The sequence below is a fragment of the Zingiber officinale genome, chromosome 11B, assembly GCF_018446385.1.
Source record: "Zingiber officinale cultivar Zhangliang chromosome 11B, Zo_v1.1, whole genome shotgun sequence".
NCBI classification, from domain to species: Eukaryota; Viridiplantae; Streptophyta; class Magnoliopsida; order Zingiberales; family Zingiberaceae; genus Zingiber; species Zingiber officinale.
Genome location: NC_056007.1, coordinates 43,533,773 through 43,549,650, shown reverse-complemented (window position 1 = coordinate 43,549,650; position 15,878 = coordinate 43,533,773). Strand labels below are relative to the sequence as shown.

The window sequence follows — 15,878 nt, the reverse complement described above, 5'->3', positions numbered from 1 at the left end:
CAATCAAGATATCCAAGAGAGAAGGATTGAGTTATACAAGATAATAAACATAGACAGGTTAGGTCAGATCTTAATATTCTCATCACTTGGGTAGCGATGATACATTGCTAGATACCACTCATTTCTTATGTATCTAAAATGTTATTTTAAAGACATTGCCAATATTACGAGAACTTATTGGGTACATAGATAGAGAAAATCACTACAACAAAAACCCTCATAGACATCGGTTTTCCACCGCTGTCTATTACATTTTCGACCGATGTCTATGAAGGCGATGTAAAAGGTCAGCCATTTTAGACATCGGGTTATAACCGATGTAGTATCACTTAACGACATCGGGTGTAAAACCGATGTAATATTATATGTTAATAACAACAGTTTTGGCAGCGGTATACGACCGATGTAATATTAGTTAATAACACCGATTTTGCAGCAGTGGAAAACCAATGTAATATCAGTATTTTTTAATGACACAAATTTGATTTCCGAAACAGTGAAAAACTGATAGTATCCAAGAAAATACATAAATATTCACAAATTACACAAATATTTTTCATTCAACAGTATCCATAAAATACATAAATATTCACAAATTACATAAATATTCTTCTTACAACAGTATCCATAAAATACACAAACATTCTTTTTACATCAAAAGCTAATAGATATTGTACACATCAAGGTAGAACATCGTGAGTCAAAAATCAAGCTGAGGCTACATTAAATTATGAGAATCAGAATCTATTCAACTTGTTATACTGTTCCATTCTTCTTGCGCCTTTCATTTCCCTAATCTCACCATTTTTCACCTTCAAATGCCTAGTTTTCTGAATTAAAACATCCACTGTTCTAATCTGTCAAACAAAAGTATCATTTGGTCTACTTAACTACAGCAAAGAACAAAAATAGAAGAATTATACATGCTGCAGAAGTCCTAGAATATCACCATCAGAAAGAAATTGACATGGGACAATATACGTAATTTATATTCCTTGCAAATGCATGCATCATCCAAAGTTTTCAAAAATCAAATACCTTTCTTACTCAAATGTAATCTAGCATGCATTCATCCCACTCAAACCGCACTTCATCAATTTCAACTCTGGAGTACTTGAGTGTAAAGCCCGAAAAATTCCCGAATTTATTTTAGAATTATTCTATGATTTTTATGGAGTTTTTAGATATTTTTCCGGAATTTTCCGAGTATCGGAAGTAGCAAAAATAATTAGAACCGTAAAATGGATTAGGCGGAAATTGAACCCGAGACCTATGGTTTAAGGGATAATGGTAGTAACCAGTGAACCCAGCAGGACCGTGCTGAAAGGAAAGGGAGACGATTTAATTTATATTAGAGTTGGGCCGGAATTACCACTTAATATAAATAGGAGGATTAAGTGGATTTTGGTTTAATTTTGGGTTCGGCAATCTCTCAACCCTCACCACCGAAACCTCACCGCCGCCTCTTCCCTCTTCTTCCTCTCTCGGCACACCAAGCCAAGGGTCAAGGGAACATCTTCCAGCGATGACTCCAACACAAAAAAGGTTCTTCTCCACGAGAGGAACGCGAGGAAGTAAGTGGTTCGTCGAACGGAGCAGTTTTCCGGAAAACCTAGCGGATAGAATCGTAAGAAAACCTTGCGATTGAGGTAAGAAACCCCTCACCTGCAGTATAATTGCTCTCGCTTGTTAGTTTTGGCGTTAGTTCAGTAGTTTTACAGTTTTCAGTTTTAGGGTGTGCTTTTAGTGCACACCAAGCATTTGGTAGAATGCCCAGTTCAGAAGGATGCACCAGTAGGCGTCCTAACAGCATGTAAAATGTATTAGAAACATTTTACTCAGTTTATTATCAGTTATTACAGCTATATGGATCAGATATCCATTGGGTGGGCTCCCATAGTAGCCTCTAGGTTCAGATAACCTAGAACAGCAAAGTAAAATAAAACAGTATTCAGTATTTTACTTTTATTCAGTTGGCACTGTACTTGGATTAGATATCCATGGGCTGGACTCCCACAGTCGTCCCTAGGTTCAGATAACCTAGTAACCCTGTTGGATTCGGAACTTGCAATCCCGGGTCTCGTAGGGATGCCTGCACAGTAAGTACAGTTGCCAGGGCCCCAACAACATGTTTAGTATTTTCATCTATTATATGTATAGTTTTCAAATTTGAAACTAGTGATGAGAACACTAATTTAGCTTTCAGTTCAGTTCAGGTTCAGTTTACGTGATTTGAGTTCATGTACAGATTTAGATATATGCATGACTAGTTCAGTTTCATGCTCAGTTTATAAGTATGCCATGTTCAGTTTAAAGCATGTTCAGTTTATATGCTATGCCATGTTTCAGTTCCAGTTTATGCTTTGTATGATACCATGCCATGCCATGCTTGCCTATTCAGTATGTTTCAAACAGCATGATTTAAAATCATATTTGCATCGTATGCATGATTTAGTGAGGTAGATGGTTTCTTACTAAGCTTTAAGCTTACAGATGCTACTTTTCTTATACTGCAGATACCGGTAAAAGAAAAGTTGACTAGCGGAGGCTAGAGGGCGATGCTACGATGATGTGTGTGTGCAAGGGGTCTGGAATAAAGATCCTTGGGATCTATACGCTTTTATTTCAGTTTAGTACTTAACATGTCTAGTGTTATGACTTAGCCTTGTTACTAGGTGTTACAGCTTAGTAAACTATGTCTTGTTTAGTTTATCATGTTTAGAATGTTAGTATTTACCTGCTAGAATGTTTTCATGTATCTAGAACTTGTGTATGCGATTTTTGGCACGAATCAGTGCTGGAAATCAGAAATTCTGATTTCGTATCAGACTATCAGAACCTGGATCGGTCAGCAGACCGATCCAGTGCCATTCCTTTTCCTGGATCGGTCAGCCGACCGATCCAGATAGATACAGTAGCCTACTGTATCTCCCTGGATCGGTCAGCCGACCGACCCAGCATCGAACAGAAGGCATCCAGCGTCTCCAGGTGCCTGGATCGGTCTGCAGACTGATCCAGACACACCTGGATCGGTCTTACCGACCGATCCAGCCGCTGCTGGATCGGTCCGCAGACCGATCCAGCAGGGCACAGAATAGCCGATCGATCCGTGGATCGAACAGCAGCTAGCTGGGAAGTTAGCTCTGAGTTCTAGCTCGGATGGGAGGTCAAGTATCCTCCTTAGCACATACACCCCAACCGGAAAAGTCTTGAGCCCTTCCGTATAACAACATGGGTGTACCAGTTGTCAGTGTAATAGAGTCAGTTAGTGAAATTTTTATTTTACCCAGTTTCCGCACAGTACAGCACAGTAGCTTTAGTAGTTAATGTAGCGATCCGGCTCACAGCTTAGTACCCAGGAGTCGGGTCGTTACATTGAGATTTGTAAACTGTAAAATACATAAATAATATATTAATAAACCAAGACCAAAAATCATAGTTGAAAAAACAGTAAGAGCACCAGGTAACAAGATGACTAATTTCAATGCTTAACTGGGATCCTTTCTGAGCACCTCCATATAAGCACTAGACAAACATAATAACATAAGAAACATAACTAAACATCAAGATATATCACATTGAGAAACTACAAGAAGACACCTCCCAAGTCATTTATCAAGAAGACAAACAGATACAAAAGGAATTTACAAAAGTATTAAAAGAAATGCAGTAAATTATCCTTTGCCTCCTTTCTCACAAATGATGGTGTGTGAGTACTTTTATTTTTATTAATGCACAAGAAACATTAAGAAATTAGCATGCCCATGATTCATAAATCAAACAGAGCAACCTAAAGAATGTACCATTTAAATAAGTGCTTTTCTTGATCAAAGATTAGGATCAATAGGTAAATGGTGTTTCAGGATCAAGATAAACATGAACAATCTCCTATTTGATATTCATATTATTTTAATTGAAGATAGTTCAGTCAAAACAAATTTGAAATTTGGATTGTTGAGACAAACTTAGAAATTTCAGATCTATATTACTCAACCTGATTGATTGAGGAAAATAAATTCTCAGCCATAGAATACTGATTGAGATGGTTAAATAGAAAAGTGTTTCTGGACTTTTATGCATTCACCATATGCTCACTGAAATTACCAAATAAATAAATATAAGATAACAGAATGACTAGTCATTCTTTATGGCTCAAAATGTTAAGCAGATAATAAAGAACAAAAAAAATGTAATAAAGATGGAGTATTTAGATGTCTGTAAGGTTGCTATTAGAAATAAAACAAAGCATGTTATTCTTAGAAAATAAATAAGTGTAACGTAATCCAACAGATAATAGACTATCAGAAACACACATAAAGGTATCACAAATATGTTCAAGGATGACGAAAAGATTTTAGTCAGATGAGTACGATCAAATAGAATTAAATGTGTGAAAGGTAGATAGAGGATATAGGAAATTAACATAATAAATAGAGGAAAAATGATCAAGAAATTACTAATGATATAATCTTATTTCGAGCCAACTGACAAGCTAAAATCCATGTAGATGGCCACAAATAGTTGGGAGATAGGCCTTGATTGTTATTTGAAGTGCTATGAACCACTATAGGCTAATGAAAGAAAGAATAATGTATTCAATGGTGTGTCAATTTAAGTACCAAGTGTCATCAAGGAAAGATAAATTAATGATGACAAATATTTGTTTTAGAATTTTTTTTAGAGGACTGAGAGTGAGAAACATTGAGTAAGGTACATAGAGTAATAGACGGTAACATGAAATTCATGGCAGGAGATATTACTTTCCTTCAAATAGCACATCACTCATATCTCATAATATAACAAAAATTAAGGCATATGCAATATTTCATCCACTATCATTCATCATTGAAATCATGCAGGTCCCTCTATTGGCAATGCTTGAAAGTACATTCTATTGAGGCAGGAAAACGAGGAAGAAAAACAAAGGCAAAGGGTAAGTTATAGTGGGATATGATAAATACAAGAACATATAATGTCACTCTTCCACAAAGAATTTACTGGAAAAAAAAACAATATCATCTCTGCAAGACTGCAGGATAGGAAATTGCAAATTCAGCCTGTAGCAAGATAGGAAAATTCACTTTTCTCAAGACCAAACACAAGCTCTGGCCGTTCTACAAACAATAGCTTAAATAACAGTTTGGTCAGTGCTTCCCCTTCAATTTGGAGGCAAGCAACCATCAAGGAAAGTGAAGGTTTGATAAAGAATTCAGTAAAGCAGGGAGCAACAATATACAAAGGGCGTAGTATGTTGCAAAAACAGAAGACGCTGATCAACTATAGGCACAACCCTAGTACTAAAGAAGACGTGCCATCTGAGATCATCATAACATTTTCTGGCTAAATTCACAAACCTTTCTTTGATACTAACAAAGATTGTGCATCCAATATTATTTGATGTGTGAAAGGAATGGCAAAAGTTTTCAGTTAAACGGTCAAGGTTACAAAGTATACTAACTGTTGAGATAAATTTGATGCTACATCCTGCCAATTAACAAGGCCTCACTAGTTCTTAAAGATAGACTAACAATTACACATGAGTTGGATTATGGGTTATCAGAATCCAAATGGCTTCTGACCCTAATACATGGAATGAGATCCACTTTCTACCAGAATAATTCCATCGATATCACCTATAGCCGTTGTTGGTCCATGTGACAAGGGCATTATAAAATGCATGCACATGACCCCACTTGTAGCTACTCACCAACATAAAGCCTATAACGAAGCAGATAAACTAAGATATTTTTTTGATAGATATTTATTTATTTACACACTGAAATATTAAAAGATATCAAAATTTGATATAGCTGTGATTTAGCTTAAAGAGAACTACCAGCTTGAATCTAGTTAAGGTAGAAAAAAAAGGTTGCTAAAGCCATTTTTTTAATTAAAAAAATTCAACATTAATTTTTTATCTCGGATTGAAGCTAATTATAAGATTTATAAACAATCTCGAGAATGATTTTGCTGGTATCAACACAGCTCATTCATTACCGCCCCTAATGATAAGTCCTCTTGATTATGAGCATTATTTTTCTTTCTCAGAAACCCTCTCTAAAAGATAAATAATGAGCATGAATCTTAGCTATATTAGCAGTTGCTATACAAAAAACAATAATCTACAAGTTATGAGAAAATGTTATATCGCACCATATACTATATTGAATATGTATCACTACAAATACAGTTTATCATTCATGAATATAGCATATGTAGATATTCAACTGAGTGTTCTTATCATAAAGATGTTAGTGGTAGTCGGTAGAGAATAGAGCCATCATTGAGAGGTTAAATATTTTGTGCTGAACAAGAAGAACTATCACCAGTAGCTTTTGAGAAAATCCTCAATAAAGAAAATGAGGTGAGAAACAGATAGGCAATAACCAACAATATTAGCATGTTTATTTTGTAAACACCTCTACCCTATTGTGTAATGCTTAGAAGCAAACCCCAATCACACAAAAGACAATTATCACTGGATTGATAGTGGAGTAAACTCATTATGTCGAAGCACTTACAATAGCCTCTTCTGCTGTGGAATTGAAGAACTTAGCCTCGGCCTCAAGATCCAACATCATCGCCTTCAAAGCCTCAACCTGGGCTTCCATTGCCTTGCCCCTCCTATGCAAAATATCCATAGTCTGCTTCGCAGTCCTCTCTACATAATATCCATCTCCTAACAATACCTAAGTCCACGAAATCATTCCCCGTGCCAAAAAGATTCAATCGTGCTAGAAACAAACGGTATTCTCAACGAAATGAGCAATTTTTATACCAGAAACTCGTTGGTATGGATAAGGCGGCCAGGGAAGAAAGTCGCACCTCCAAAAGGAACCTATCAGATTTTACAAGGGAGACAATGATAGGAGTTGGAATTTTAGCAGGGAGAGAGGGGGGTTTAGATAGTAGGGAAAGAAGGAAAGGTAAGCGAATTTCTCTTGCCATGATTTCGTGAGAGAGCTCATCCGGAAGGGAGCGAACAAGGGATATAAGGGTGGAATTCTCAGAGACGAAGCCCTGGAGACGCCGGAGCCCGCTACGGCGCTGGACGACAGCTCCCTCCACCCGCTATGCGGCCTTCCGTGCCACCTCGGGGGAGAAAAGGGATCCGAGGGGGGTGATCGTTCCCTTTACGTCGTCGCCCATGGAAGACAGGAACGAATTGAGAAGGATCGAGAAGATTGTACAAGGGTTTCCCGCAGGCCGCTGGGTATACAGTGGATGGTATATAGTGGACGACGCAATATAGGGTTAGGTTTGGGGGAAAAGTGAAGTGTTGTAAATTTTAGTTAAGTATCGATGGGAAAATTAAATTATTTTATTTTTGTTCATTAACATTGGGTTTTAAAAACCGCTGTTAAAATCGATGTCTATTAACGAAAAAAAAGGCGCTCATAGACATCGGCTAAAAAACCGATGTCTATGAGCCAAAATCTGCGCTTATAGACACCGGTTTTTGAAAAAATCGGTGTAAAATACTCAAAGACATCGATTTTTGCTTAAAACCGTTGTTGTTCCACCGATGTCTATGAGGGTTTTTCTTGTAGTGAATGTTGATTTAGAGATAGGTTTATTTTAATTTGACTAAAATACTATAGACCATAAGATTAGTAGGTTAATCCAAATGAATCCATATTAGACTCATTAAATTAATGGGTTAGACTCATTAGCTTATTGGATTAATAGCTTATTAGATTAATAGTTAATCTAACACATTAACATCCAACCCACTAAAGAGGATTAATATCCATCAATAGCGATTAATGGACATTCATGAAAAGGAAGACTGTTACGTCACCGCAAGTGTATGGTTACGTCGTCAGTAATAATAAAAGATATCGTATCCATAGGGACTATTGATTAAGCACTAGTTAACTTTGCACGACGAATTATCTGGACAAACACAAGATTGATTATAAAGAAAGTAAGAGAAAGAAAGAGGAAAGAGAGAAAATAGATCTTCAGAGGGGTTGAGCAAGAGGATGGTGGATGATAGATTCTAGGATTTCGGTTTCCTTGTAATGCTAGGTGATGTTACATAGATTGCTTAATTTCTATACTCTATGTTCATGCTCTTGTGGGAAGTTAGATTCATTACCGACTCTCCCCTGCAGTGGATAAGCCAGCATGATCTACTACTCCATGTCCTATGCTACTAAATGGAAATGATTCCTATGAAATCCGTTAGCGGGGCAGCCCTGTCACGATGCCCCTCAGTCATACAACGTAGAAATACACTGACACACAATAGCATAGAGATAGAAATAGTGATTATGCTCGATCCCCTACTTCCTTGTGGAGATTTGCATCTCCTTTCAAGGTAATACCCTAGACATCCGTTAGCGGGGTAGCCCTGTCATGACGCCCCTCGGTCATACGATCTAGGGTATCTCCCCTTCTGAATCAACAATTCTACACAACCATTTGATAAAATATGCAAAAGATATATATATGCATTCACACACACATCATCATCAAACATGAACAAGGCAATAACAAGTCATTGAATAGAAACATGGCAAATCTATATAGTTTTACATCTCCATCACATCACATATACTCCCTAGATCCTAGATCTGGAGATCTACTCCATTGCTAAGGAAAACCAAACCCAAAACATAAAATAAAGCATACTTACAATCCTAGATCCGAGAAGAAGGGGAAGAAGAGAAACTTGCCGATGATTCCGATGTCTTGGGGACGCCTCCTTGCTCCGGAGATGGATAGATCATGAAGGAATGGAGGAGAAAGAAGCTCTAGGGTTTCCCCCTAAGGGGAGAACCCTTCCCCAAGGAGAGGGACGAAGTCCCAAACTCAAGATGATTTGAAAAGGGGAGAAAAACCCCTTTTATAGAGCAGGTTTTGACCTCCACACGGCCTGTGACACGGCCGTGTGGCCTTCACACGGCCGTGTGCATCTTCTTCTCGGCTAAGGTGACACGGTCGTGTGCTGCTTCAACACTGGATGGCCTACACGGTCGTGTGGATCACACGGCCATGTGCTTCTTCTGCTCTGTCAAGGTTACACAGCCGTGTGGATTCACACGGCTGTGGCCTTCTTCTCCTCTACCAAAATCACATGCCCATTTGGATTCACACGATCGTGGCCTTCTCGCCATTGGAATGTTGGCACAACCATGCCATTTGGAACGGTCGTGTACTACTTGGCCACGGGGATAATGGCACGGTTGTGTGGGGCATACGGTCGTGGCCTTCTTCACATCGGGTGCTGGCACGGCCGTGCCATTCGGCGTAGCCAAGGCATAATAATGGCCACACGACCGTGTGGCATACACGGCCCAAGCTGGACTTCCTCCGGAGTTGCTCCTGTGTGCAAGTTAGCTCCATTTTCGCTCCAAATAGCGTCCTATCAATCAAAACAAGCAAAGAGCAGATCTCCGAATATAATATAATAGAAGTATGACATTATAAAGAATTAGGGTGCAATAAACATAGATTATGCCAATGAAATACAAGTAGATGTGTGTCCAAACATGCATAACAGTGTATATAATCTAAGCACATCACACCCCCCCCCCCCCCCCATACTTAAAACTTTGCTTGTCCTCAAGCAAAACCTGCAATCTAGATTCATGTGGTTAAATAGTACATCATAATATCTAGTAAATCAATCTAATCCTATCAAATGATTTCATTGGTGAGCATGATACAAAAGTAGTTTGAGTATAACCTAAGTAGTAGCCTCCGTGCTTAGTGCAATAGTGGCCTATGTTTATCAAGTTTCAATCCCTAAGCCTAGTCAAATTGTCATAGAACTGTATTTCAGCGATAGGCACTTACCTGCCACACGCTTGGTTCATCCTTCACAATCTACCCAAGGTCTCAAGGGCGTGCTCGATATCAAGAGAAGCATAGCAGTTATTTCCCAGTAACCTAACTCGGTCTCAAAGGGGTAACTTGCTAGTTTTCACTCACGACAATTATTTTTTATATCCCTTATTCATTTTTTTCTTTTTTCATCATTATTTTTAATTGATTGCAAGATGCAACACTTGAACACAAATGTATATAAGTGCAAATGTTGGGATATTTTAATTTTTCCAAATGAGTTGACATGATTCGAGCATCATCCAGTAACCAAAATGTAATTTGAGAAATCACCAAGAAAACATTAGTACTAATCAAGTTTTATAAATCATGACTATTTTCAAAGTTGTCAACCATCAAAACCAGGCAAAGTGTATAGAAGTCCTAAAACAAGGTCAATACTTAAAATCTTATAGTAAAAGCATTGCTCACTTCATGCTATCATAGATAGAAGAAGATAGACCACTAAACATAATAGCACCATAAGTAACCAATAAACCACATGGAATCTAGAATTAACATGCAAGTATTTTACATTAAGGAACAAACAATCATGATGTGATGAGTGATGCAACTAACAAAATTTTATTATACAAAAGAAATAAGAAAACTAAACTAAACCAAATGCATCTAATGCATCCCCCCCATACTTAAACTTTTCATTATCCCAATGAAAACTAAAAATAATGTGGAGGAGATAAAAAGTAGGAGAAGTTATCAAATGATGCATGGCAAATGTCATTAACTTCCCCTTCATGTAGTTGCATTCCTCCTAATCTTTGAGTCCTATAAAAGAAGATTAACAAGAAAAAATTAAGTAGACGATACATTTTTATTATAAAGAAAGAAATAAAACTAAAAAGGAACTAAAACAAAAATGAAAGCAAGATTGAACTTGGGTTGCCTCCCAAGAAGTGCTTGTTTAAGGTCATTAGCTCGACCACCTCATTAGATTCATCTAAATGTTGCTCTTTAAGGGGTAAGATATTTCACACCCTCCTACCAAGGGTTCTTATTATGGAGAGAGCTTTCAACATTGGCATTAGAAAGTGAACTAATGCTCTCTCCATCTTCGTCTTTTTTGATATTCTTTCAGGTGGTCGAAGACAGTTCAGATTGAGCATCCAATTAGAGGCTCCATGAAAATCTGCACACTCAAAAGAAAAACATATCTCCCACAAGCATGTTACATAAAATAGAACCAGAACCATATCAAGATAAGTAGAATAAGTAATAAAAACTGAATCACATCCAACAAAGTCAACGATGGGTTTCTCTATAATGCTCTCCAAAAGATCACAAGAAATACTAACCTTACTTTCCTGAGAGATACTTGAAAGTTTTAAACATGTGGATGTGACCTCTTCTGAATTAATTGATGGCTCTAGCTCTGGCTCAGGTGGTAGTGCAACTAAAGGTGGTGATTCTTTGGACTCTGCCATATCTACATGAGTCCCTACACATTGGTCCACAAAATGCTCAATCCCTGCAACTGTCATAATCTCAGAAGGTTGTGTGGATAAAGGAGGTGATTCTTGAGATGCTGCCTCCACAACACAGCTCCCTACACATCCGTCCATATCATTATCATCTCCACATACATCAAAAAATAAACCAACTTCAATATCCTCAATAGGAGAATCACCTATAGGAGGATCACTAACTTCATTTGCATTCTTAAGTTGATCTACCACATCACATTCATCATCTAAAAATTCAATTTCACTATAACATCCTGTATAACCTGGAGGTAGATCTGAAAACTTGTTATCCACTACATTATCAATAATCCTCATCTAAAGAGTCTTCATCTTTATACACATCATGAAATCTGCACTCAACCCTACCAGTATCATAGAATTTGCCAGGATCATTATCTTCATTAACTCTCACCAGCCTTTGTGGAAAAGGAACCCTTAGTGAAGGTCTTGGGAAAGGTACTTCCTTTTTCCCATATTCCCTTTGAGCTTTTGGAGGAGGTCTAACTTGCTTATCTAGTGCTGATGTGATTAATCGTTGAGGAAAAGGTACATGTGGCCTTTGTGAACTTCTTGGAGTAATGGAACTAAGTTCTTGAGGTCTTCTATTGTTCTTCTCCTCAATTCTGTACAAGTCCTTTTTCAGAAGTTCTTCATGATTCTTGCCACTTCTCAACTTAAGATCATTATCATTTACACTAGATCTTGTCTGTGAAGGAGGAAGGTCTTCTTTGAACCATTTTGAAACTATGCTATTAATCTTTTCCCCAAAATGTTTGAACTCCTCATTTTGTGACTTGTGAATTTCAACATTTTTGGGTGGTTGAACTGCATTTTGTTTGACAAACTCTCTTATATTTATGGCTTACACTTCTTGAATTTTTTAGGGAGATTCCATCCAACTTTTGTTTGACCATTCATGGAGGTTCAATGCCACTTGATCAATTAACATATATGCTTCATCTACACTCTTGTCCATAAAAGAACCTCCAGCTGATGAATCTAACAAACACTTATCTGAGAAAGAAATTCCCCTATAGAATATGTGCAGGGTCAGCCAATTTTCCAAACATTGATGAGGGCACTGTCTTTGTAGACTCTTGAATCTATTCCATGCTTCAAATAATGATTCTCCATATGTCTGAGCAAAATTTGTGATGCAATTCCTCATATAAATTATTCTACTTGGAGGGAAGAAATGATTCAGAAATTGCTTCTCCAATTGTTCCCAACTTGTGATGCTTTGAGGACAGAGAGAATATAACCAAGTCATTTCTTTATCCTTGATACTGAAAGGAAATGCCATCAATCAAACTGCATCCGCTGAGACACCCTCACAATTCACCATATCACAAAGCTCTAGAAATGTCTCAAGGTGCAGATAAGGACTTTCTGATGCTTCTCCTCCAAATTTGTGACCTTGTATCATGAAAATCAACTCTGGGTCTAGTTGAAAGCTTTTTGTTTCAATGTGAGGCTGCACAATGAGAGATAAAAATCTTGCAAAAATGGGTGCAGAGAAATCTCTTAAGGCCTTGCTTGACATGTTAGTGCTCATGGATATCTAAGAAAAAATTTTTAGAAAAAACAAAAATGAAGAATTAAAGACAAGAAATCAAATGCTATATGAAAAACAAGAAAGACAATGTAGAATTTAAATTACAAGAAAGAAAGTGCATAAAGAAAACAAGGATGAAAAAACAAAAGGAAAAAGAAAAATGTCTAGAGTAACTCATATACTAATCGACTAATGTAAATCGAAAATAGTCCCCGGCAACGGCGCTAAAAAACTTGTTACGTCACCACAAGTGTACGGTTACGTCGTCATTAATAATAAAAGAGATCGTATCCAAAGGGACTGTTGATTAAGCACTTGTTAACTTCACACGGCTAATTATCTAGACAAATACAAGATTGATTAGAAAGAAAGTAAGAGAAAGAAAGAGGAAAGAGAGAGAATAGATCTTGAGATGGGTTGAGCAATAGGATGGTGAATGATAGATTCTAGGATTTCGATTTCCTTGTAATGCTAGGTGATGTTATATAGATTGCTTAATTTCTATCCTCTATGTTCATGCTCTTGTAGGAAGTTAGATTCATTACCGACTCCCCCCTGCAATGGATACACCGGCATGATCTACTACTCCATGTCCTATGCTAATAAATGGAAATGATTCCTATGAAGTCTGTTAGCGGGGCAGCCCTAACACAACGCCCCTCGGTCATACAATGTAGAAACACACTCACACACAATAACATAGAGATAGAAATAGTGATTATGCCTGATCCCCTACTTCCTTGTGGAGATTTACTGCTCCTTTCAAGGTGATACCCTAGACGTCCATTCGCGGGGCATCCCTGTCACCACGCCCCTCGGTCATACAATATAGGGTATCTCCCCTTCTGGATCAACAATTCTACACAACCATTTGATAAAATATGCAAAAGAAATATATAAACATTCACACACACACACACATCATCAAACATGAACAAGGCAATAACAAGTCATTAAATAGAAACATGGCAAATCTTTATAGTTTTACATCTCCATCACATCACATATACTCCCTAGATCCTAGATATGGAGATCTACTCCATTGCTAAGGAAGAACAAATCCAAAACATAAAGAAAAGCATACATACTGTTAGAGTGTATACTAAAAGTCTAGCTTTTTGTATAAATATTTAAGAATCACATTGGTCAAATGTCTACATTTATGTGAAGTGTAGTTGTCCATTTAATTTATATTGAAGATAACATGGTCTGAGGAGACACACAGAAGTTCATGTTATCAGTTCCTTATAAATTATAAACAGTTGTTCATAACCAAGATGGAATGGGGCAAACCATTGGAATGGTTGTAGTATAATTAGGTATTAGTTTATCTTGACTAATAAATTACACTAGTGCACTATGAGTGTATTGAGCAGGACCATTTGAGGTAATATTTTTTTTTACTGACTATATAAAAGAACAATACCTCTGTTATTATGGAAGTGTGTACTCTTAGTCATGATATAATAACAAGCACGTATACTTAATATTTATTTCTTTGATTTATCAAAGGGTGTGATTTAGCTCATTAAATCAATAAGCCCGATAAGTTGGAAAATGATATTATTTATATGGTGTGTTATTGATTATAGAATGAAACGATGTCCTAGTAATCTAGGTTGATGATATCCCCTTGAGAAGCTTATAAGGATTGTCATGTAAACCCTGTAGATGGACCTAGTCCGGCATGACAATGAAATTGAGTGGTACTACTCTTGGAGCTAGATATTAATTAAGTGAGTTGTCAGTAACTCATTTAATTAATGGGCATTCGATATCTTAAACATAGGGAGACTAACACACTCATGATAATACGGAGCTCATATAGTAATATGGGATTGGTGTGGTAGTGCAATAATAACTCTTTAGTGGAATTAGATATTATTGATGAACTTGAGTTGGGTGTTCGGGGCGAACACGGGAAGCTCAAGCTCATCGGAAGACCAAAACCAATTCCTCCTCTTGGTCCCTATTGTAGCTAGGGGTGGCAATTTTCGACCCGACACGAAAACACGACCCGAACCAAACACGAAAAAATCAGGTTAGGGTTGGGTAGTTTCGAGTTCGAGTCAACCCAATTGACCCAATTAATAAACAGGTTGGGTTCGGGTCAACCTGAAATGACCCAATTACAACCCGCGAACCCGTTTATAAATTATTATAAATTTAAACTAAAATTATAAATTTTAAAAAGTTAAAACTATAAGAATAGAGATATGCTATTGATTATAATGTTGCCATGGCTTATCATTTATGAAATGGATTTTCAATTTGTGTAGATAAATGTTATTTTTAATTTTTAATTTAATATACAAAATTTCTTTAATGAATTCAGGTCATGTTCGGGTCAAACGGATTAAACGAGTCAAACGGGTGTGGTTCGGGTCAAGTGCAAATAAACAGATCAGGTTCAGGTTGAATAGTTTGACTCGAATTAATAATCAGGTCGGGTTAAGGTTGTCATTTGCCAACCCGGCAACCTGCCAACCCGAACCCGAACCGAATTGTCACCCCTAATTGTTGTTGGAGTGTATACTGAAAGCCTAAGCTTTGTAAACATTCATTATGAATAAAAAATCACATTTGGTCAAATTGTCTACATTTAGTTGTAGTTGTTCAATTAATTTATATTGTAGATAACATAGTATGTGGTGTCACATGCAGAAGATAATGTTATCAGTACCTTATAAATTATAAACAGTAGCTCACGACTAAAATGGAAAGGAACAAACCATTAGAAGGTCGTAGTGTAATTAGGTATTAGTTTATCTTGACTATATAATTACACTAGTACACTCAGAGTGTATTGAGTAGGACCATTTGAGGTCGTTTCTTTTATACTGACTTTATAAAGGAACAAAGACCTCAGTTATTATGGAAGTGTGTGCTCTTAATACTAATATAATAACAAGCACATATATTTGATACTTATTTCTTTAATTTATCAATGGGTGAGATTTAGTTCGATGAATCAATAAACCCGATAAGTTGGGAAATGGTATCACTTATAG

At 37.1% G+C, this 15,878-nt stretch overlaps 1 non-coding gene across 1 annotated transcript; it reads left to right on the top strand.

Annotated features, from left to right (window-relative positions):
- The first annotated feature begins 12,376 nt into the window (after nucleotides 1–12,376).
- On the top strand, nucleotides 12,377–12,482 carry LOC122035518. Its single transcript, XR_006127068.1, has one exon. It is a non-coding gene; the product is annotated as a small nucleolar RNA R71 (small nucleolar RNA).
- The last annotated feature ends 3,396 nt before the right edge of the window (nucleotides 12,483–15,878 follow it).